Raw genomic sequence first — 25,845 nt, forward strand, 5'->3', positions numbered from 1 at the left:
TAGAGAGCTAAAAGGAGAGCTCTGAGAGTAGAGAGGAAGTCCTGTCTGTTGATCTGTGTTGATTTCTCAGACAGAGGTCCTGTCTGTTGGTCTGTGTTGATTTCTCAGACAGAAGTCCTGTCTGTTGGTCTGTGTTGATTTCTCAGACAGAGGTCTTTGTCTGTTGGTCTTTATGAGTGCATTGAGATGATGGTGCTGGTGGTGCATGTTAGTATTGTTGTTGCCCTGCTGAGCTTTGTTTTCCCAGAGGCAGAAGCTACAGAGTGAAGCAGGCCCCATGAGCCGAGACATGAAGCAGAGAGCTGCCTACCTGTGAATCCAGGTGAGAGTCAGAAGTGGTCAGCCCACAGAGGAAGAGCCATGGGACTTGGAAGTCAACTGTGAGTTAAGATGAAAGAGGACTTTACTTGGACATTTGATATTGATTAAGATTATTCTTATGGTGGCTTGGGGGTGGGTGGTGTGGTATTTTGAAAGAGGACTTTACTTGGATACTTGGTACTGATTAAGGATGCTGCTATTGTTATGATCTATATATTGAATGATATGTTTTACTTAAGGATGTTGCTATTAATGTCATGCTTTACTTTATCAAATAATATTTACTTTGTTGCTGAATAAAGAGTTCATTAAACTATGCGATTAGAACCTTGAAACCATTCACAGCAGAAGTCCTCAGATGTGCTGTCATTATTGGCTTTACATGCCTCTCAAATACTAATGTAATTTAACAATAGTATATGTTACAAATATTTATTCTTTAATATTATTTTTAGTGAATTATTAAAACTGTTATGAGAAACTTAGATCAGAATTTCACTTAACTTGATACATAACTTAAAATAATAGTTTATCAGACAGGTCATAAAATATAGCCTTACCTCAAGCTTACTTGTGCCAGAAAGCTAAGATTTTTTTTTTATAATTTTACATAGTTTTATTGTGTTTAAAAAATGTAAAAATCATTCTTAGCTCCCAGTGGTAGAAAAATAGGCAGCCCACAAGATTTGTTCTCAACTCTTAGTGCTTTTTATCCTTGGATTATTACTTGGCAACTGGGAAATTTATTCATTAAAAGTGAATGTAGAGGGGGAAGAAAATATGGACTAAGACAGAACCTTAGGGAGCAGCCACAGATAGAAGGCATGAAAGTGATGATGATTCTCCAAACGGATGTGAGTAAAAAGTGATCAGTTGGTCCAAAGGTAAACATAGAGAGAATAGTTTCATGAAAATCTGGATAGGTGAGAGTTTTTAGGAAGAGGTAGTGGTCAATATTAAAGAGTATCAAATGAAGCAGATAGGTTGACTAGGACAAGGATTGAGAAGATGCCATCAGATTTGACAATTAAGAGATCACTGATAATTTTGGAAACAGTAGATTCAGTTGAGTGATAAAGTCAAAAGCTAGATTACAAAGGATTGAGGAGTAAATGAGAAAAGGGGAAGGGACAATAGAAAGGGAGAGGAAATACTGAGTAGCTTGAGGTGACGATCAGGTTTTCTACAAATAAGCAGACTTGTACATTCTAAAGATAATAAAGAAGGAACCAGTTAAAAGGGAGATTCTGAAGATTTATGAGAATGAAGATGCACTCGGACAGAAAAGGCAGGAATGGATAAGATCAAGTTCACATGTAAAAAGATTGGCCTTGGAAACATAAAAGGCCTTTGTCATAGACTGGAGGAATTGAAGAAAGCAATGGGTGAAAGCTGTAAAGTGGTAGATTTAGATTCAGTGTAAGAAAAGTCATTCTAATAATTAGCACTATCCTAAAATGGAATGTGCTTCTTAAGGATGTAGTGTATTTCCTTACACTAGAGGTCTTCAAGCAAAGGCAGAATGACTATATGCTAGAGATATTTTACAAGTGAATCTTGAGCAGTAAAGGCTTGGACTAAATGGTTTCTGAGATCCCTTTCAAATCTCAGATTCTGTATAAAGCTTATGTGTGTGTGTGCATGTGCGTGCATATATACATACACATTTATTTTATTACAGATTTATTGTGTATCATATATAAATTAATATAGTAATCATAGTATTATTTTATGATACTATACTATATTATATAATATGACAGATAGTTATAGTACAAGTTTTGCATATAATCTAGTAGAGAAATAAAATGGACAGGAAAAAAGTGCATTTTCTTTTATTTTAGGAAATATGTATATAAGAATGGTATGAATAAACCACAACCAGAGGTCATAAGAGGGAAAGATAACTAGCACAACCAAGAAAGGTTTCATGGAAGAGGTGAAGCTTGAGTTGGACTAAATTAAGAGTACAAAACTGATAATTATATCTCACATTGATATAAGCTTTGACCACTATAATGTGTTCTCTATACATGAACTTAATTCTTGCAAAGACCTTACAAGGTAGGTACACCACTTTACAGTTAAGGAAACAAGGTCATCAATGTTAAATAACTGCCCAAAGTGCCCAGGTATCTGTGACAGGATTAAAACTTATATTTTTCTGATTCCAAGTGAAATGTTCTATCTGCCACATCATGCTGTCTTTCTAAATTTGGAGTCAGCTTTGAATTTTATCAAACTTTTCTTCTTTTAACTGAAACTAGAGACTAAAATCACAACACTGTTTTGGTTTCGTTGTGGAACATTTAATGTGCAAGCTTCCAGCATTCTCTTATAGTAGTTCTTCAATGGCCACTAATTAATGCCAAGTCCCTTCAATGTCTGTTAAAATGTGGGGATAGGAGAATGTCAACCAGTGTTAAAGCAGAGTGGTCTCATGCCCAATATGTTCACAATTTTATCAATCAGTTAAAAATACCTTAGATTCATTTAGAAATTTTAATTCCTCAAAGAGCAACTTGGTATAATAGAAGCAGTTCACATAATGACTCTGCCAGTTCTATGTGAGAAGTCTTAGTCAAGTGACTTAACTGCTATGAGCCTCAGCCTCAGAGGCAGTTAGGTGGCACAGTGGAGAGAATGCTGGAGTCAGAAACATCTGTGTTCGAATTCATTCACAGAAACTTACTAGTTGTGTGACCCTGGGCAAATCATTTTGCCTCTGCCTGACTCAGTTTCCTCAACTGTTAAATGAGAATAGCAGTATCACATACTGCAGAAGATTGTTGTGAGGATCAAATGAGATAATATTTCTAAATCACTTAGCGCAGTACTTGGCACATAGTTGGCACCATATAACTGCTTATTCTCTTCCCGCTTTCCTTTGCCATTAGTTGCTTCGCCTACAAAATGAGATCATTGGACTAGATAAATTCTAAGGTTCTTTCTCACTCTAAATCCTGTTCTGTCTTTCGTTTTTCTCTTTTTTGAGACTCACAATGCCCCTGTCAGGTTATTTGGAATGTTTTTTATCTCTTTTGTTACTTATGAGTTAACTGAGACCTTAAAGAGGTTTTCCTAAGGTCATAGATGCCAAGTAGTCACAGTCTTTTGAAATGTACATATATATTGAAATGTATATATGTCCGATTATATCTTCATTTAGGATGCCCTATATAAACATATTTTACTCTATTTCTACTGAAATTCATCATCAGCATGTTATGTTCCTAGTGTTTATGGGATAGGTTAATAATATTAATTCCTTATAGCTTTCAATCAGTAGTCTTCCAGCATTAAAATGTTGTCCCCCAGATATCTCAACACTCCATAAAATCACCATATTGCAGTCTCACCTATTTTAGTTCAAGGCTCTCTGTCACACATTAGACTACAAACCACTGGCAGCTTTGATCTTTTTGTGGAAAACATACACTTCAGGTACAATTTCCATAAGAGGGCATACTTTGACAGATCTTTAAGTATTAAAGAAGAAGTGTTTGAAATATAGAATCACATTTTGGAAGAATAAAAAGGCCATTTTCAATGACAGTCAGCTAAAGACTAATCTGAATGTCCCTACTAAGTTTCCTAGTTAATTCAACAAAGTCAAGTGGAGTTATGAGCATAGACTGATAAAAGATGCTACAGATGGGCCATGTTTGTGTCTCCATTTACTTCTTGGGATGTGATCCTGCAGCATCTTATCTATGAAAAGATATCCACATGTCCATCAGAGAAGTCTTACGCACAAAATACAAAGGGGCATCACTTTTCTCCCTTCGGTAGAGAAACCTTAACTTTGATATAATTTAATGATGTATTGCCAGTTTCTTACATGTCTTCATCCCAACTGCCAGAGATTTTACAGTTTGTCCTTCACTTCCCAGTGGAGCCCAGAACAATATTTCACAGAAGGTAAATATATATATGTCCATCACAGGACTTATCCTTCATAGAATCCTGGGACTACTTTTTAGGCAAGGCTGGTCTTCGTCTCTTCTGCTTCATCTACAATTCTTTAAGCACCAATTCATCCAGAAATAAGGAAGCCTAGTGGGAAAGTACTAACCTAGAGATTGAGAGATCTAGATTCTATTTCTTGCCTTCATCTCCTTAAAAGTAGGGACTATTTCCTTTTTTTTTTATTTTTGTAGCACCAGCACCTAGTATATTGCCTGGCACACAGTAAGTATTTAATAAGTGTTTAGTGATTGACTGACTTTGGGACCTTGCTCAACTCCTTTAATTTCTGTATCCTTCATTCATTCATATTTTTAAAAGGCTGATGCCACCAACCCTATTTACCTTGGGGGACACTATAAAGTTCAAGTAAGCAAGCACATTCATTAAGCACCTACTATGCACTGGGATGTACTAGGTGCTGGTATCAAAGTTACAAAGATAGAGAGGAGATCATCACTGCCCCTCAAAGAATTCTGTATTCAATGAGGGAGATAGTACTTTTACATATAAGTAAGAATATCGTGTGTGTGTGTGTGTGTGTGTGTGTGTGTGTGTGTGTGTGTGTGTGTAAAGCTAAACAAGCTACATGATCTCACTAGGCAATATGTTCATGTTAGGCAGCTATGAAGAAAGCTTGTAAAGTTTTTTCATCATTAATATTTCATACAAATGAGTACACAAAATAAGACTTTATTTCCAGTAAAACAAGCCAACTCCAAAGCCCTCTTATTCCTTAGCACTCACATGCTGCATTAAATAATAGAATTTTTAAGCTCTTCCCTTGTTATTGAACATCCCACATGTTTCTATCAGTTTTAACACAGTTGGGGCAGACTGTGGTGGAAGTTTCTGATTCATGCTGTGTTTCTATTTGGGATCTGTTGATGTTTATGCACATCAACCCACTGTGTTGTTTTTGGGGTTGTTGCCCTCATTCCTTCCTGTCTGGTGGTTTCAGCACTTCCATAGTGGTTTTAGACACTTCTGATTCAAATTCTAAGATCACATACACCAAGATAATTACCTTTGGTCATAGTAAGGGCTGCATACATGTGATGGGGGATGGAATTTGGCAGTTATAGTTTGGGAATCACAGTCCTAAAAAGAAAAGACAAAATGTATATATTTGTAAATAACTGTGGTCAAGTGTACATTTTTGCATTCATTTTTTTGCACTGTATTTTGAGTTTAAAACCTAAAGCACTATAAAATAGAGGTTTGGCTTTCTGGCTCCCTTGCTGCTGCACCATTAGTTCTCCAAGCCAGCTGCTGCTGCCCCATTAGTTCTCCAAGCCAGCTGCAGCTTAGCATGGCAGTCTATCTGGTTTTGAGATCAATATTTTAATTTTTAGTGAAGAAAGAACACATTCTGATTTCTTAGGTCCATGTAGCCTCCAGCAGCAACTCCCTGGGAAGTGTTGATTCATAAGCATATGTGTAGAAGGGGTAATGTAGAAGCAATGCCACATTTTTTTTTCCATTTATGTTTTTGTAAAGTAGCAAAATGTTTCTCTGTAGTGACCATAGCACATATTGACCTTCCTACCCCTACTCCTTCAGACTTTGGCTCTTTCTCTATTGGCATTATTACTGTTCTCCCTATCCTCACAATCCACCCTGAGGAATCCTAAGCCTTCCTCCCTTCAGAGTCCATTAATTCAGTTGTTTCATCCATACCAGAAATTGTGTGCTTACCAGAATAAGGTATTACATAAACCATGGCCATAGGACAAGATGGAAAATGAGTGGGTCTTTTTATAAGTTTCTAGACTAGTTGGAGAGACAAATTATACGCAGGTAAAGGAACTAGAGGTCACTTAACGGAACAAAACTTTGAATGAAGCAGTTTGGCATAGTGGAAAGAGCTCTGAACGTGGGTCCTCTAGGTCCTGAGGAACTTTGAACCCAAATTTCACAGAACAAATCCCCTTAAAGAATTTGTTCTGTAAAACTTGCACTTAGTCAAAAGACTGTACTCAAAGACCCAGAAAGTCACATGTGGTCTCAACACCTCAGGTTTCCCACCCCTGCATAGTCTTTACAGCAAGATAGTTATTTGTCTTAATAACACTCTTAAATGAATTCAGCTGAAAAAATGGGAATAAGAAGATAATGATGATGATAATAATGTTGGCCATGATAATAGTCAAAGGTCAAAAGCTTCTCTACTGTGTCTATACTATGGGAAGTCTGGCTTCAGATATAATTTTGTAGCTGGATGTATTTCAAGTCTCAGTGGAAGTACAGTGCAAAAAAAAGTTGGCTTTGGAGTCAGAGGACCTTCCACTTATAACCTGTGTGACTTTAGGAAAATCACTTAACCTTTCTTGGTTTCAGTATCCTAATCTGTAAAAGGAGAGGGCTGAACAAGCTGACTTCAAAGGGCCCTTCCAGCTTTAAATTTATGATCATAAATCAGCCTCATGCTGAAGACTACAGAGGTGACAGAGGATTGGAGAAATGTGTTTCCTTATAATTTTTACTTCTGCGCTAAAAAACAATTTTTACCATCAGTTAATGGGGAGCAATAGCTAATCAAGTTTGGGGAGGGGAAGATCTAGAGTAGGCAGATATTTTGATTGTCTGGACTTATGAAAAGAAAACAACATTAGGGCTAGTTCTATACCAGGGTATAGTCCACTATTTTTTTCCTGAAGCCAAAATGACTTCCACCAATGTTGTCAAGATTAAAATTGGGTTTTTTACGTATTTAAAAAAATGTTCATGTGGACAATCAGGGCAAATGGTTGTTTTTGTCAGTGCTTTTTAAAACTCCACCCCCCCCCCCATTTCTATACTCCGGTGTCAATTATTTTTTTGCATTCAATTATTTTTAAAATCTGAATTTAACAAACATGAAATAAAATTAGAATTTCCATATATGTATTTATGTATATAACTCTATATCTGACTTTCAAAGCTGCCCTGCTTATCAATGATTCATTCCAACCATCATCCACCCCCACACTCTAAGCATTTTAAAACTAGATCTCTTTAATTGTAATTTTTTTTGGGGGGGCAAACATGTCCCTAATGATCTTCTTCCTCCTTGGAAAAAATGACAAATAAAATCTAAGTAACAAGTAGGCATTGCTAAGCAAAATAAATTCTCACAATTGTCATCTCCAAAAATGTATTCCTTTTTCTGCATCATGAGACCATCAACTCTCTATCAGGAGGTGAATATTATGCTTCACTGGTCATCTATAATCATGATTATAATCATTTTATTGATCAGATTTCTTGAGTCTTATAGGTTATTTGCCACAAACCCCACCCCACCTGACTTAGTTAACTGTTTTCCTTCAAATTTAGCTATTTATTTTGTTTGTATAGACACTTTAAAATTTATGTAAAAACTAAAACTTGTGTACTTTATATTCTGTGATTCTCATCTCTTGTATACTTATAATCTCTTCATTTATTCATGCGTACTAAATATATTTTCTTTCAAGTTTCTCTAATTTGTTAATCATATTTTCTTTTATATCTAAGTCATGTATCCATTTGGAGTTTGTCTTGGTATAAAGTTTGAGAAATTGGTTTATGCCTAACTTCTGCCAGACTGCTTTCAAGTTTTCCTAGAAGTTTTGTTGCATACTGAATCCACATCATGAATGAGCCAAAGAGAGCTTCAGTAGCTCTCAGGCCACAGATGGTAAGGGGGGAGGGTCGAACAACTAGTCAGAAGGAGATTAAAGGGGTCATTTTGCTATCACTGAGGAAGAACTCTGTTGCTTTGCCCACACTCATATCCAGGCAACACTTCATGCTAGCAGTCCCAAGGTGAGGAGGAGCATCATCATATCAGTTCCTACAGCCAGGGGGAGGAGAGACCCTCCTCACAGTTTCAGGGCAGAAAAGAGTGGTTACTCATAGACCAGAGCACAGGCCAGAAGAGCAGTAAACACCTCTCCTTAGATAACACCATCTTGAAAGAACTGAAAACTTACAGGTCCCTAGAAATAGCGTGAAAGAAAACAGCTACACGAAACACTTGAAGCTTGTGATAGTGTGCCCTCCACCCTGGAAGCAGAGTCTACCTTAACAAAGAGTTAAAAGTGAATTAATGGACTGAGAAAATGAGCTAACAATGGAAAAAGACTGACTATAGAGTTATTATGGTGACAAGAAAGATCAAAACACACACTCAGAACACAACAAAGTCAAAGCTCTTACATCCAAAGACTCAAAGAAATGTGTGAATTTGTCTCAAATCATGGAAAAGTTCAAAAAGGATTTTGAAAATCAAGTAAGAGAGGTAGAGAAAAAATTGGAAGGAGAAATGAGAACAATGCAAGAAAATCATGGAAAAATGAATCAATGGCTTGGTAAAAGAGACACAGAAAATACTGAAGAAAATAACATTGTAAAAACAGACTATGCCAAGTGGTAAAAGAAGTCCAAAAAATCCAGTGTGGACAAGAGTGCCTTAAAAAGCAGAATTGACCAAATGCAAAAGTAGGTCCAAAAACTCACTGAAGAAAATAATTCCTCAAAAATCAGAATAGAGCAAATGGAAGCTAATGACTTTATTAGAAATCAAGAAACAATTAAACAAAATCAATTAACCTCAAAAATAGATCCAGGAGCAATAATTTGAAAACTATTTGGACTACTTGAAAGCCCTTAATTTAAAAAAAAAAAAGAGCCTAGACATCATCTTATAAAAAATTATCAAGGAAAACTGCCCTGATGTTCTAGAACCAGAGGGTAAAATTGAAATGGAATGAATCCACTGAATACCTCCTGAAAGAAATCCAAAAATGAAAACTGCCAGTAATATTATACTCAAATTCCAGAGTTCTCAGGTCAAGGAGAAAATATTGCAAGCAACCAGAAAGAAGCAATTCAAGTATTGTGGAGGCAGTCAGGATAACACAAGATTTAACAGCTTCTACATTTAATGACTGGAGGGCTTGGTATATAACATTCAAGAAGGCAAAGGAGCTATGATTACAAACAAGAATCACTAACAACAAAAAAATCCAGCACAACTGAGTATAATTCTTCAGGGGGAAAATGTATATTCAACAAGATAGAGGACTTTTAAGCATTCTTGGTATAAAGACCAGAGCTGAAAATAAAATCTGATTTCCAAATACATGACTCAATAGAAGCATAAAAAGGAAAAGATAAATTTATATAAATTTTTATATAAATTTTATTTATATTTATATTTTTATATAAAAATATAATTATAAGGGACTTAATAGGGTTAAACTGTTTACATTCCTACATGAGAAGATTATATTTGTAACTCATAATATCTTTCTCATGGAGTAGTTAGAAAGATTATATTTATACAGAGGTCGCAAGTGTGATTTGAATATGAAGGGATATCTAAAAAATAAAATTAAGAGGTGAGAGAGAGGAATGCACTGTGAAAAAGGGAAAGGAAGAGGTAAAATGGGATAAATTATCTCACATTAAAAAAGTAATAAAAAGCTTTTAAAGTGGAGGGGAAGAGGGAAGAAGTGAGGGGGCATGAGTAAACCTTACTCTCATCAGAATTCACTCAAAGAGGAATAACATACATACTTAATAGGGTATCTATCTTACACTACAAGAAAGTAAGAGGGGAAGAGAACAAGAGAAGGAGGGGTGATAAAAGAGAGGGTAGATTCAAACATATAGAGAAATGAGTCAAATATATATAAAAAAGAACCATTACTCAATTGACAAAAAAAAAATTCTAACTCACTAATTATTGGAGAAATGCAAATTAAAAATTAAAACAATTCTGAGGTACTTACTTCACACCTATTAGATTAGCTAATAAGCAAGAAAGGGAAATGACAAATGGAAAGGATGTGGGAAAAAAGGAGACATTAAGGCACTGTTGATGGAGTTGTGAACTTATTCAACCATTCTGTAGAGCAATTTTCAACTATACCCAAAGGACTGTAAAACCATGCATGTTCTTTGACCTGTTAATACCACTACTAGGTCTGTATCCCAAAAGGGATGAAAAACAAAATGAAAAGGATCTCTATATGTGCAAAAGTATTTAAAGCAGTCCTGTCCTGGGGGGAAATGATTAGAATTTGAGGGATGTTCATCAATTGGGAAATGGTTAAACAAGTTGTGGTATGTGATTATAATTGTATTATAGGAAACGATGAGCAAGATGCTCTCAGAAAAACCTGGAAAGACTTGCATGGGTTGATGCAAAGTGAAATATATTGAGTAGTAGCATTATTGTAAGATGATCAGTTATGAATGACGTAACTATTCTCAGCAATACAACAATCTAAGACAATTCTGAAGGACTTATGATGAAAAATGCTATGCATCCCCAAAGAAAGAAATGATGATGTCTAAATAAAGACTAAAACATACTTTTTTACTTTATTTTTCTTGAGATTCTTTTTTATCTTTTTCTTTTATCTATTTCTTTCACAACATGGCTATTATGGATATATTTTTCAAGACTACACATGTATAACCTGTATTTAATTGATTGTTTTCTTCATGAGGGAAGCTGGGGACAAAAGAAGGGAGAGAATTTGGAAATCAAAATTTTAAAAACAAACATTAAAAATTTATTTTAGGTGTAAATGAAGAAAAACAAAATACTAAAAAACAGACTCAGTGAGATAAAATTCATAACTGATAAGAAATTCACAGAGCTTAATGAAATTTACAACTAGATGAAAAAAAAGTTAAGTAACTTGCCCAGTGTCATACAGCAATGTATGTCTAAGGCCAGACTCAAACCCAAATCATCCTTACTTGGATCTATCTCTATTCCATTGCCTTCATTTTAATCCTAAAGTGTTAAAGAAAAATAGACTATAATATATTTCTTGAAAGTAAAGGTAATTTTGAAGCCTCAAGAGCTTTCAGGAATACCCCCAAAGGGTAAGTAAGCTTAGGCTCACGGCAAGCTTAGCAGTTTTACAGTTAACCCTAAGAGTTCAATTAAAGATCAAGGATAACTCTCATTTATGAGAAAAAGGTAGTCTTACACCTTAGGAAAGCAAGGATAAAATTCTATAAAAGGGTAGATCAACCTAATTTGTTCTCAATGTCCTTCCATTCTCTTCAAGGGTTGTTCTGGGGACAAGCTAGCCTTCCTGGGACAGTTGTAGGCTGATAAGCTTACTTGTGAACAACTACCCACAAAATCAGTGGGGTATTCGAGGGACAGTGGATTGTCATCCAGAGAATGTGGATGATGTAGCAGAGATCATTCTACCTAAATCACCTATGTACTGGGCATTCCAATGATTCGATACTGAAAAAAATACCTTTCTTAATAATTCACAATTGCCAATTCCAATTCTATTCAATTCAATAAATACTTATTGAATATATGTTGCATGAGGGCATGATTCCAGGAGTTGAAGAAAATACAATATTTAAATATGATATGCTCCCTGACCTAATTGATGACAATTGCAGTCTTTCAGGGGGATATGACACAACTATAGATAACTAGAATGCAAATAATACATTAGGAGAACTTTTAAAAAGGAAAACAAAACGTCATACGAGTGTTTGTAAGCGTAATTCCTGTTACAGTGTAAGTACTTGAAAAATAAATGCTAATTGGATTATTTATTAATTGACAGGAGTAGAAGAGGATTGACTAGACACACAAGTGCTCTCAAGGCTGCAGGTTTCCCACCCTCTGGTCACTAGAGGGATTGGGAAAGGCTTCCTTGTGGAATGGTTTTGGATTTTACTTTTATCTAGGTGATGACAGATTTGAAGTGAAGATATTCCAGGCATCAGTAAAATTGAGAGTAGAGGTATTGAGGTGGAAAACCTAAGACAATGTTTGCATAATGATGAAGAATCTAATTTCGTTTGAATATTCCAATTCCAACCATAGAGTATGTTGAGGGGAAGTAATGTGAGATAAATCCAAAAAGGTAGAATGGTACCAGATTGTAGTAGGTCTTGAATATCAGACAAAATTATTAAAAATTTCATAGTCAAGGAAAATTTTTGAACATTGTAATAATATGAACAAATCTATAAATGAGGAAGATCACTTTGGCATTGATACAAAGGATGGATTGAAAAGGGGATAATATAGGAAGGAACAATGTATGTAGGAAGACATCATAAACAGACAGATATAGTTATAGAATTATAATTCTTGAATTAGAAGGAACCTTGAAGGTATTCATTGTTTAATCCTGTAATTTTACAGATAAGGAAACTGAGACTCTGAGAGATTAAGGGGACTTATTCAGGGTCAAGCAACTAGTAAATCTCTAAGGCACAGGTTGAAATTATGTCTTCCTTCCTCCAAATTCAGAATTATGTCAGTATGCTAGGTTGCCAGGCAAGTGGAAATAAAGGTCTATAGTAAAGCCTGTAGCAAGTGAGGGAAAAATAAAACACAACATTAATGTTTTGAACATGGGAAAATCATGAATGGTCTTGTCTCTGAGATAAATGATAAAATCAGGATAAGGAGCAAATTTGAAAGAGAATAAACTCTAAAATATAAGTGGGAGGCCTGCAAATTTAAAAACAAAAACAAAAATCGTCCCAGCAAAAATTGAAGTCCCAGCAATGAGGACACACATCTGAAAGTAGTAACTCCTGATTTGTTGGGGTTTTTTCATTTTTAACACTTCTATAATTTAAAAGGAATTTAATGAATTTTCTTTTTCAAATATTTAGAGAAATAAATGGGTTTCTGGGCCAGAAGCAAATGCTTCCAGTGTTTGCCTGGGGCCACATTTTTATTTAGGGAGCTATAACTCTTTGACAATTAGGGCTTTATAATGGAAGAAATGAGACAGTATTTACTATAACTGAGCTCAAAAAATAAATAATAGAAAATGTCTTTAATGTTTGACATTTTATGCTTCCAAAGAAAACCCTTTCCTTTTGTCTAAAACTAAAAAGTTGCTTTAGAAAGTGACATAAGGTCATAGAGGCCCATGGACAATGCTTCATTCTTTTGTGAATATTCCTCAGACAACAAGCCAAGCATCTTTATGGACTAGACAAACACAGATTTAATACAGTTTCCCTAGTCACTTTACCCTTATTACTCTAAGAGCAAAATGTCCTTTATGTGCATAAAATTTTTCTTCATATCAGTTCTTCCTTTAAATGCAGCACAAACTAGCCACAACTGACCACTCAGCTAAGAGAAAAAGAACACAGTTTTATGCCTGATTCCAACACTGACTTGCTGGGAGACCTTGGGATATTGACAGTCTTGTGCTTCTGTAACAATAATATATAATATTGTAATTATAATAATTCCTATACTAGAATTTTAAGGACTGAATTCCTAATAGTGGGAGTAAAAGAATGACCCTGAAGCAGTTATCACATATTCATTGAATATTTCCCAATTTACCTGATCTCCTTTTATATAACTTGTTTTCCACTCATACTAGAATTTCCATGTTTTTCTGGTTTCAGTGTCAAAGTGTTTGGATAATCAGCTCAAGGCCCAATCCTCAATCAGCAGACAACATCAGAGATGATGTGAATTCAGTCACAGAACTGTGCTCACAGAACAAGACTAGGGATATGAGTTTTAAAAGAAAACACCTAATCCAAACTAAAACAAGTTGTTAAGAAATAAAGCAACATTTCTTATGCCATCCAAGAATTAAGATCTCATCCAAACAGTCTTTCATAAAGCACCAAATACCCAGAAAACTCAAGCTATAAGCATAGAAAAGTCTTTGCTATGTTGCCAAATAAAGCTAGAAAGATCCGTTCATGAAGCAACAGCACCTTTCCACTTTCTCAGTCACAGAACAGTCACAGAGGTATTCAGTCTTTGTTGCCCTGAGCCCAGTCTCAGTAGCCATCATGAAAGCTGTACCACGTGACCTTTTTATAGACTTCATGCTACCAACTGGACCTGGGTTCTTGGGTTCCCTTTCTTTCCAGACTCTGGAACTGGAATGCATGAAGAAGACACTACAATGAATGCATTCTTCTAGTTTGGCACTATCCTTATCAGTTTAGAAATATGACTGAACTACCAAAATCTCTCTATCAAGTTATCACATCTCAGTACTTATTACTGGGATGAAATTCCTGTCACTCACACCTGTCTTTGAGATCTAGAGATTCATGGGAAAGGTATTCTTTCCCAGCAGATTAGACCTTATCATTTCACTAAAACACCTTAGAATTTCTATTCATTCTTTTTCTCTCCTTCTGCCATCCTTACCCCTGAAACTTTCATATTTAATCTTTCTTATTCTTGGATCAGTTATGGAAAGAACATTACACTTTGCTATTGGAGCCTTAGTGGTATACTAGTCTTAATGCCCACCTAAGTGCCTTAAGGCACTTCATTAACTGACTCCCTTTGGGTGGATAGGCACAAGAAACATATTGTACTCAAATAAACTCAATACAGCATATAATGTAACAGGAAAGGAATGGTACACTCTATTATCTCTTGATAATTGTTTTTCTCATTTGTTACTTATGAATATGCCCTTTATGTATTTATTCATATTAATGTTATGTTGAATTATAAACTCCTAGACACGAAGAATCCTGAGTAATTTCATTTATGTAACACTTACCTGGCTACCACAAACTGCTCTGTAAGCTTCTCCAGCAGAGGGATTATGTCTTATTCTTTGTATTCACCCAGAATATAACACAATGGCTTGAATTTAATGTTTGCTCAATAAACATGTTGAATGATTGAGGAATTTTGAACTTTTGGTTATGGTAATTCTTGCAAGTCAGTATTAAGCGTCCTCTATGTTAACCCTGAGTATGTTATCACAAAAGATCCAGAAGACATCTCACAATTCTCCAGCACTTTAAATTTTACAAAGCACTTTCCTAATAACAAATCTATAAGCTAAGTAGTACAAACAATATTTGCCTCATTTTACAGATGAGAAAATAGAAGTGAGACAGATTAAGTTACGGCTTTAATGGTCAGAGAGATTTTTAACATGGCTAGTACATCTCAGAGGCAGGATTCAAACCCAAGTCTTCTGGCTCTAAATTCAATGCACTTTCTACTATACCACAGCTGCTTCATGTAAGTGATCCTGGACTTGGATCCTTACACTGACAGTAATTAGTTGTACAATATTTGAAAACCCATTTTTCCCCTCTAAGGGGAAGATATTCTCTAGGGTATGTTCCTCTGTTAAATAATGTTGTTGTACTCCATAATCTTTAAGATCCCTCTTAGCTCTGAAGTTCTATATGAAAGTATCAATGATGCTACAAAATGAATGTAGCTGTGATCTCTAAAGTCAAGGAAATTCAAAAAGGTAGAAACTGTTGAAATTGACCAAGGATGCATAGCCTGTAGATGTCACTATGCACTTGGGCTCCTGATGTACAACCTCCATTCAGCATCCATAGAGGTATAGTGAGATGAAAGAAAGGGTCACACTTGCCCTAGGTATTCTCCAAAGAATTCAAAGACGCATATGTGGAAATTTTCATTGAAGAGGTAGACACCATTGATGGTCTATGATAACATGATACAAAGAACATAAATTTATGAGTGCTAACCTCAGAAATGATTAGCTCTCCCCACCTAAGAAGCACACTGAGATACAAGAAATTTATGCTACACCTACTGAGTAAAGGGCAGAAGATGTTATAACTTAATGAAAAGGTGATGTAGCTGTTAATTAATGTCAATACTTATGAGCACTTCAAAAGGTTGAAGGTTATGCATGGTACAAGGAGGATTACCATGAATGATGATTGCAGAGAAAGGTAAGAGGTAAGCAAAGAAATGAATTGATTTTTAATTTCTTTTAATTTTTTTGTTTTAGTCTCTTTTCCTCTTTCTGCTGCTGAATCTCCTTGTCTTATGAGTGAGGCACAATCAATTTGCAATTGCTTTAAGGTCTTCAAGAAAATGGAATGACTTTTTTTAAATCAGCACTTAAAAAAAAGAAAACATGTCAGAAGAATCCTGACTGATCTAGGCATTATAACCCACAACAAAAGGAAAAAGGCAAGCTGTTCAGTCATATTTAACTTATTAAACTGATTGATTTTTTTATCAACAACCTCTTTGTGATTGGCATTTTCTCAAATTAAACTGTATTCCAGTTTATACACAGTATTGTATATATACTAGGAGCATCAGACCATAAATAATATATATATATAACATCATTGATTGTAGAGATACGTAAAGCAGAGCTAGGTTTTCAACAGCAATAACTGACTAAAGAAATAAGGTTTGCAGCTTCAGTGTTTCATTGAATTGCCCTGGGCCTCATAAACTTGCAGACCAATAAACTGGAAACTAATCACAGGAACACAATTCATGGCACTGGATACTGTGACTTTTCTCTCTGTCCATGGTAGAATCAAAAGAATTGCAGAGGATAGATAAGTGGCTCAGTATAGTGCACCAGACCTAAAATCAGGACAAAACCCAGTTCAAATCTGGCCTCAGACATTTTCTGAGTGAACCAAGGCAAGTCATTTAACATTGTTTGCCTCAGTTTCTTCATCAATAAGATGAGCTGAAGAAGAAAATTACAAATGATTCCAAGATCTCTGCCAAAAAAATTCCAAATGGGGTTCTGAAGAATCAACATAACTGAAAACAACTGAACAACAAAAATATCTGAATAAAAATTTTCTGCATATTTTTTTTCTTTTAAAAAACTAACTCTAGGGGCCACACATAATTTTAGATCTCTTAATGTGAGTAAGTTCCATTTTTCAGGCTAAGAATGGAAATCAATTCCTTTGGGATTGGCTTCAGATAAACTATTCTACTTCTATAACTTGAGGAAAGGGCCCCATAATGTCAATGACTCTTGGTATACTAGAAAGAATGCTGGATTGGGAGGCAGAAGACTTTGGTTAGAATGCTTACAGGGTTTCTTACTATTATGTGACCTTGAACAATCCACTTCCTGGGCAGCTTGGCGGTACAATGCAGACCTGGATTCACCAAGACCTGAGTTCGAATTTTACTCCAGACACTTATTGGTTATGTAACCTTGGGCAAGTTCCATTTAACCTCTGCCTGCCTTAGATTCCTCAACTGTAAGTAGAGACAACGATCTCATAGCTATTGTGAATATCAAATAAGATGATAACTTTGAAGTGCTTGGCACAGTGTCTGGGACATAGTAAGCACCATACAAACCTTAGCTATTATTGTTAAATATTTGTAAAGCTCATGTAACTGCCTGGCACATAAAGAACTAATTAATGATTGTTCACTTCTCTTTCCTTTCCCCTTCCCTTTCCTCACCTGCAATATGAGGGATTCAGACCATCAGACCTAGATATCAATTTCCATCTACAAATGCTATGTTCCTGTGATTGCTTACTTTTAAACTCTAGGGCCACTCAGCTTATTTCCAGCATGTGAATAAATCTGACTATTATGAGAAGAACAGATAAAATATCTTCAGGTCCTGCTTTTATGCCTGACATATATCTCAGGAAGATGATGTGGAGATCATATTTGGTTTGTGTCCGCCATCTCTATTTTTTTATTCTAGAAAAAAGATCCTAGTTGTCACTTTTAGTTGTGCTAGAAAACTGAGAATGCATTCTCTTGTCCATTGAGATATTCCTTTATTACTTAAAAAGGGATATATTTTAAAAGAATGAAAAATGTCCTATATCTTTAATCTAATCTAATTTGATTGCAAGCTACTTTTTCAGTTATTTTCAGTTTTACCTGATTCTTTGTGACCCCACTTGGGGTTTCCTTAGCAAAGATATGAAAGCTATTTGTCATTTCCTTCTCTAGTTTATTTTACAGATGAGGAAACTGAAGCAAACAGGGTTAAGTGACTTGCTCAGAGTCACAGAGTTATTTCATGTCTGAGAACAGATTTAAACTCTGGCCTTACTGATTCCAGGGCCAGTGTTCCATACACTGTGCCACTTAGCTGCCCTAATTTATTTGTACAACAACCCATTACTAATACAGTAATAACCCATTAATAACCCACTAGTCTTTGGGTCTGTTCATTCAACCAGTTCTGAATTCAGTGCCATAAGCACATACACGTGTAACCTATAAGATGCATTAAAAGTAGAAACAAAGACAAGTCACTTAAGATGAGCAGAAAAGACTGATACTATATTGTGGAATCTTTGTCAGAAGAATATCAGATCCTAGGACAAACTTGGTTTGACAATGAATTATCCTGGCAATGAAATTGATTTGTTTGTTGTAATTTTTAGTCATATTTAAATCACTAAGCCTGGACAAATAAACTGTAACCTAAATTACTGAAAGTATTCATTGATGGGATTGCAAAGCTTCTGTCAGTGAGCATGGTAAAACCTTTGAGGATGGAATAGGTGCTGCAGGATTAAAGAAGGATAATTGTTCTGATTTTTAAAAGTGTAAAGAGGGGAGTCTTAAAACTACATACGACAGTGAGCTTGATTGCTATCCCTGGAAAAATTCCAGAACCTGTTACTAAGTAGACAGTTGTGAGAATTTAGGAAAAGAAATCTGGATAAACAGATCATGCCAGATTGGACTGATTTCCTTTTCTAAGGATAGACTAGGCTTCTTGTGGGAGGGATACTTTTGGTTTTGTCTTTGCATCACAAGTACCTAGCATATTGACTGGTCTTTAAAATGTGTGAGCAAAATGACCAAAGAGCCACAGCAGCTCTGCAACTGCTGTTAACTCTAAAACAAAAACGAAACAAACAAAAAAAAGAAGCAGAGATTTCACACGGGTTATCAAAACCATAGTGAACTCTAAAAATCAAATAAAACCAAAGAACTGAAAACGGTTATGAGCAAAAAGCTTTCTTTGTTCCACTGGAAGAGGAAAACTAGACAAACGTATGTGCCAGTCCACTCTCTCCCTCATTAGGAAACCTGCTTTAATGTGAACAAATCTCAAAACTCATACAAATAACTCTGCAGTGAGCTGTAGCCCTGACAATGGAGGGGTAACAGCAACAATGAGACAAGTTTCATTCATAGCAGAACTCCATCACCAGAACAAGGGTACTACAGCAAGCACCTGTAGTACTGTACATGCTCAGTGACCACTTGATGCTGGTGCAGAATAATTCTGGGATTTTTCTGTGGCTGAGATCATCCAGAGGGTGAGTACAAAGAATTGTTGTTATGTCAACTTTAGGGCATAGTTTATTCACTGGGTCTTAGCTCTGGAAAGCAGGATCTCTCCTAACAACAAATAGAAGTAAAAAAGAGAGGGGTAGTCTTGATATGGGTATCCAGACATTTCTCTCTTTTGGCCAAAGGGACAGCGTATAAAAGAAGGACTCCCATTCTGGACAATGAAGGAGAGGAATACATAAGACAAGATGCCCAAAAGAGGCCAGTTGGGCTAGGACAAGATATTGAGTTGAGAGACATCTTTGGGTGTAGGAGTAAAGGTGGAAGATTTAACAACTGGCTGCCCCCTCCCATTACCAACAATGGAATGGCACTTTTATCTGAAGGCATTAAGTTCCTTGGGGAATAGGATACTCAGCCCTCATCCAGAATCTGGGGTTAGCTGTCTCATCTGGATTCAGCTGCTTCTGGATCACTAGTAGATTACCCTTGAGGTCCCCAGAGGGTTGTCATTCACTCAGGAATGGGGATTTTCTTCAGATAATCTAGGAGTCCATACCCACAAGTTTGACAACTCTGGGAGTAGTCAGAAAGACTTGGTAGGGGACCTTAGAAACAATAGTTGATTGATCGGCATGGAGCCAGTTTTCAGATAAGACATATGGGGTGCTTGGAATGTACAACTGTGAGAAAATTTCTTGCATCAGTCTTTGAATCTGAGTTTCTGATAAGCATAACATAGGTACTCTAAACAGCACATCAGAATTATTTGGTTTCCTAGTCATGCAGGGTTAGGTTCAAACAATGCAATAAGGTTTTTTTATATCAATTAATAATCATAATTGAATTAGCATTACACTAATGTCAGGTTCCAGATCAAACTGCTTAAGAGGGTTCACATTGACTAGTTTTGAGAACATATTTACATGTCACCAAGGAAATGGAGAAAATTTAAACATAAACCATGCAAAAGTAATACAATAATTTTCACCAATATTAATTAACATCAAGTTCCATTTTATCTTAGTGACTGATTCTCAATATTCTTTTAACCAACACATTTTGAGTCTCAGGTATCTCAGGTATCTGGGACCTAGATATCTTTTCTTGGACAACAGGTTTTATTCTCAGGACAGCTCTGATAGGGACTCTAGTTCTCTGGTTCCAAATCTAGAGATACCTAGATAATTCTAACTTAATATAATTTAGTGGAATTATTTAAATCTGGTTCTTCTACTTTAAAATTTCACAGAATTTCAATTTATATATCATTTGCTATTTCTACCCTTACCTACATCTTATAGCTGATATAAGAATCTTTCAAAAATGTATGAGGGTCCAATCATAAAAAGAGCTCTTCTGTCTTTTAAAATTACTATACAGAGACTTTAAAATGGGAAAATAATTTCACTTTCTTTACCATTATCAATACAATTTATGTGCAAAATCTTTAGTCCAATTCTGAGAACTTATTGTGAAAACATTCTCAAAGCCTGAATTCCCACGATAAGTAAATTTGGGAGCCAATCAGATACATCTATACATAGTTCTTAGAGAAAACAAACTAATCCTTTTGCTTTATCAAAATTTACTATTCCATTTATTTAAAAAACATTCACATTACATCTTTGTCTTATTACTTTGTCTAATTATTTCCCCTTTAGGAGGATATCATCTCTCTATTATAGTTTGGCCACAAATGTGGGTTAAAATTATAAGTTGTTCATACTTGCATCCCATTATAGTAACTCAGAGATGTTCCAGTATCAATCTATTATTTAATAGATTTAGTATTGTACCTGCAAAACTTCTTGATTATAGAAATTTTCTATAAAAGGAAAGAGGGACATAGTTATGACAGAGGAAAAAGCTTCCTTAGCTGGTTTGATTCCAGAAATGGGCCATATTTGGTAGCCAATCATGTAGTCACAGGCTGTTAAAAGCAAGGCTTAGGATTAACCTGGTAGGGAAAATTCCTTTTCAGAAAGGAAATAGTACAATAGGGAAATAGAGTCAGGAGGATCCTACCATAAGCTAGGCTAAAGTCATCCTCCAAACTTTCCTCAGGCACAGATGTTTATCTTTAACAGTTCCAAAACTGTAGCACAGGCCATGTTCTACTATTAGCTTAATGATATTTCACACATCTATCTCTATAATCGAAGCTCAAAATGATACTAAATTAAAAGTCTCAAGAATTGCTTATCTTATATAGTAAAATTTCACTAATCACAACTTAGGGGTTGAATATCTTTTCTGATATTTCACTAACATATAAGGATTTGGGAATTTCTGGTCTAGAAAAGAGAAGACTTAGTGGAGTGTGAGAGGAATGATAGATGATAGATATTTTCAAGTTTTTGTGGAAGCAAAGAACTGGAAATTGTAGGGATGCCTGTCAATTGGGAAATAGCTGAACAAGTTGTGGTATATGATTGTGATGGAATACTCTCATGCTATAAGAAATTATGAATTCAACGATCCTAGAAAAACATAGACATAGAGGGTGGAGCCAAGATAGTATAGTGAAAACAGGGACGCATCTGAGCTCTCTCACAAATTCCTTCAGATACCTCTAAAAATTGAATCCAAACAAATTCAAGAGTGGCAGAATCCATTAGCAGACAAGAGTGTGGCAGATTTCCAGCCTAAGAGAATCCAGAAGATTGATTCAAAGGGTCTGTTGCACCAGGCTGGGAGAGCATACAGCACACAGTTCTACTCTTAACCATAGTGGAGTAGGAGACTAGTACAGTGAAAATTCCTAGACATCTCAGAATAGGACAGGGTTCTGGAGGAGTTGGGTGAAAGGGCTCCTGGCAGTTGCAGCATCCCACAGACTAAATGTTTGAAAGTCACCTACTTGAACTTCCAGGAGCAAAGATGGTGGAGTAAACCATAAATGCTCTCATCCCCCCTTATTGACCTCGAAACACCCAGAGAATATTACCCCAGAAAAATCCAGGAATAGTGGAGCCAGAAGGAAGGGTACAGTAGTCTTCTAGCTCAGGAGTCTAGGGAGCTCGAAGGAAAGGTTCCCTCCTACTGTGGCTAAAGGGAATCAAGGCAGGACTGGAGGTGTCTATCAAGCCCCACCACAGCAGACCATCTGGTGATCCTGAGCCCCAGAGAAGTGGAGCCAGCAAAAGTCAACACCAAGACCCCAGGTGTGCCTTAACTTAACCAGGGGAATTGGCAGAAACAAGCACAGACCATTGTCTACCAGTGGCTGTGCTCTAATGCAGCCCTAGAATAGGAGACCACCAGAGGCCAGACCACCCTTCCCTCACACCTCAGGCTGTGACTTTCAATGTAATCCAGGGAAAACTCAGAAATACTTTACCTGGACTCGTCACAGATCATCTAGCTCCAGCTGGGTACCAGGTAATTTGTACCATTATATAGCTTCTAACTGACAGAACCAGAGGCCACACCACACAAAGCCAGTAAGTAAGCCCATAGCCACAAGCACAAGAAGCGTGGAACAGAGTCCCCATGCCACAAAGCAAAAATCTATTTTAAAAACCAGGAAAAAGGCAACCACAATGAGCAAAAAGCAAACTAGAAAAACAAAGACCATAGAATCTTACTATGGAGAAAGGGAAAAATAAAATACCAAATTAGAAATACTGAAACCCAAAGGAGATATTAATAAAATTGAAATTAAGAAAACTATTGAGCATGGAGCCAAGATGGCAAAGTAGAAAGATACACTTTCTCTAGCTCTTCCAAAGTGAAAGAGATTTCCAGCCCAAGGTAGCCTGGAAGGGTGAAAAGAAAGGTCTATCACATGGAGTTCAGAGCAGAGCACAGCCCACGGAGCCCAGCTGTGCACCCATAGGAACAGGACCAGAACGGACTTCAGGAGCAGAATGCCCTGCAGCAGCTATGGTTCTTAGATCCCTCTACCCACAAACACCAAAGACAGCTTCAAAGGTCAGTGAGAAAGCTTTTTCACCTGGTTGAGAAGGGATCAGGGTCCTCCCCTAACCCTGGCCGTAGGGGTTGGCAGTGACAGCAGCAGCAACGTCCATTTTTGGAGTCCTGCCTAAAGCCCCTTGGGGAATTGAGTTCCTGATCTGGATCTCAGTCCTGAGTGGTGACCTTGGGGTGAAGAAGAATGCTGTATGGCATGGTGGAGATCATTGAGGCTCTGGAAAGGGAATTTTACTTGCAGATCCAGGGCAGAAAAACTTTGGTAGCTCCCAGACCAGAGCACAAGCCTCTCCTTTGATTGTGCCACCTTGGAAGAACTGGGAACTTATAAGTCCCCAGAGTATACCCCTCTCTTGACAAAGGATTCAAAAGTCAAGCAACTGACTGAGAAAATGTCCAAAAAAGGGGAAAAAATAAAAAGATAGAAGGCTACATTCTTGGTGAACAGGTATTTTCTCCCATCTGTTTGAATGAGGAAGAACAATGCTTACCATCAGAGGAAGACATAAAAGTCAAGGCTTCTTCATCCAAAACCTCCAAAATAAATATGCCATGATCTCAGGTCATTAAAAAGCTCAAAAAGGATTTTGAAAACCTAGTAAGAGAGGTGAAGGAAAAATTGGGAAGAGAAATGAGAGTAATGCATGAAAATCAGGAAAATCGAGTCAATGGCTTGCTAAAGAAGACGCAAAAAAATGCTGGACAAAATAAACACCTTTGAAAATAGGCTAACTCAACTGGCAAAAGAGGTCCAAAAAGCCAATGAAGAGAAGAATGCTTTAAAAAGCAGAATAGGTCCAATGGAAAAGGAGGTTCAAAAGCTCACTGAAGAAAATAGTTCTTTAAAAATGAGAATGGAGCAGATCAAAGCTAATGACTTCATGAGAAACCAAGAAATTATAAAACAAAACCAAAAGAATTAAAAAATAGAAGGCAATGTGAAATATCTCACTGGAAAAACAACTGACCTGGAAAATAGATCCAGGAGAGACAATTTAAAAATTATGGGACTACCTGAAAATCATGATCAAAAAAGAGCCTAGACATCATCTTTCATTAAATTATCAAGGAAAACTTCCTGATATCCTGGAACCAGAGGGCAAAATAAAGATTGAAAGAATACACCAATCACCTCCTGAAAGAGATCCAAAAAGAAAAACTCCCAGAAATATTGTAGCAAATTCCAGAGTTCACAGGTCAAGGAGAAAATTTTGCAAGCAGCTGGAAAGAAACAAGACTATTAGGAGAGTCATTTTTGAAACTACACATATATAACCTATATTGAATTGCTTGCCTTTTCAGTGGGGATGAGTGGGAAAGGATGAAGGAAGAGAAGTTGAAACTCAAAGTTTTAGCAACAAATGTTGCGAAAAGTTTTCGCATACAACTGGGAAATCAGAAATACAGGTAACAGGGTATAGATATTTATCTTGCCTTACAAGATAAGAGAGAAGATGGGATAAGGGAAGGGGGGGATCTGATTGAAGGGAAGGCAGATTGGGAGAAGGGGTAATCAGAATACATGGCATTTTGGGATGGGGAAGGAGAGAGATGGTGAGAAAATTTGGAACTCATAATTTTGTGGAAATGAATGTTGAAAACTAAAAATAAATAAGTAAACATTAAAAAGAAAATAATTGAGTTAATAAATAAAACTAAGAGCTGATTTTATGGGAAAAAAATTAAATGGACAAACATTTGGATAATTTGATTTAAAAAAGAAGAAAAGCAAATTACCAATATCAAAAATAAAAAGGTTAACTTCACCACCAATGAAGTCGAAATTAAAACAATAATTAGGAATTATTTTGCCCAGTTGTATGCCCATAAATTTGACAATCTTAGTGAAATGGATGAAGATTTACAAAAATATAAATTGCCCAGATTAACAGAAAAGGAAGTAAAATTTACAAGAGAATTCTATCAAACATTTAAAGAACAACTAATTCCAATACGGTATAGACTATTTGGGAAGATAGGCAAAGAAAGAGTCCTACCAAATTGTCTTTATAATATAAATATGGTGCTGATACCTAAACTGGGAAGAGCCAAAACAGAAAAAGAAAATTATAGACCAATATCCCTAATGAATATTGATGGAAAAATGTTAAATAACATATTAGCAAAAATGTTACAGTAAATTACCACGAGAATAATACACCTTGAGAGTCGTCCTGATGAATACCAGGCTGCTGGACCCAGATGGCTCAGGAAAAGAAAGTGAGGTTAGTAACCTTATATAGCCCTCCCTCATTCAAATCAAAGTGAACTGCTAGCCTTGTCATCATCTTGATGTCATGGTCCTCTTTGAGAATGAAGGACAAACATAACCTTTGAATGAGCAGCAGCTCCTCTCCTCCTCCTCCCTCTCCTCCACTTTCTCCTTCTCTTTCTTCTCTCCCTTCTCCCTTCCCTTGCTCAAAAGAGGTTTGCTTTTTTGTAGTAGTGTTCTACTCAGGGGAAGTTACACTCTACACTCTATGTTACACTCTGCCTTTTTTCCTCTAGATTTACTGGCTATATTTTTTGCTCAAAAATGAAGCCTTACAGAGGATTCACTCTGGATCTCATAGACTGAACAACAAGTCCCCACCCACCTAATTGTA

Source organism: Notamacropus eugenii, chromosome 4 (assembly GCF_028372415.1).
Source record: "Notamacropus eugenii isolate mMacEug1 chromosome 4, mMacEug1.pri_v2, whole genome shotgun sequence".
Taxonomy (NCBI): domain Eukaryota; kingdom Metazoa; phylum Chordata; class Mammalia; order Diprotodontia; family Macropodidae; genus Notamacropus; species Notamacropus eugenii.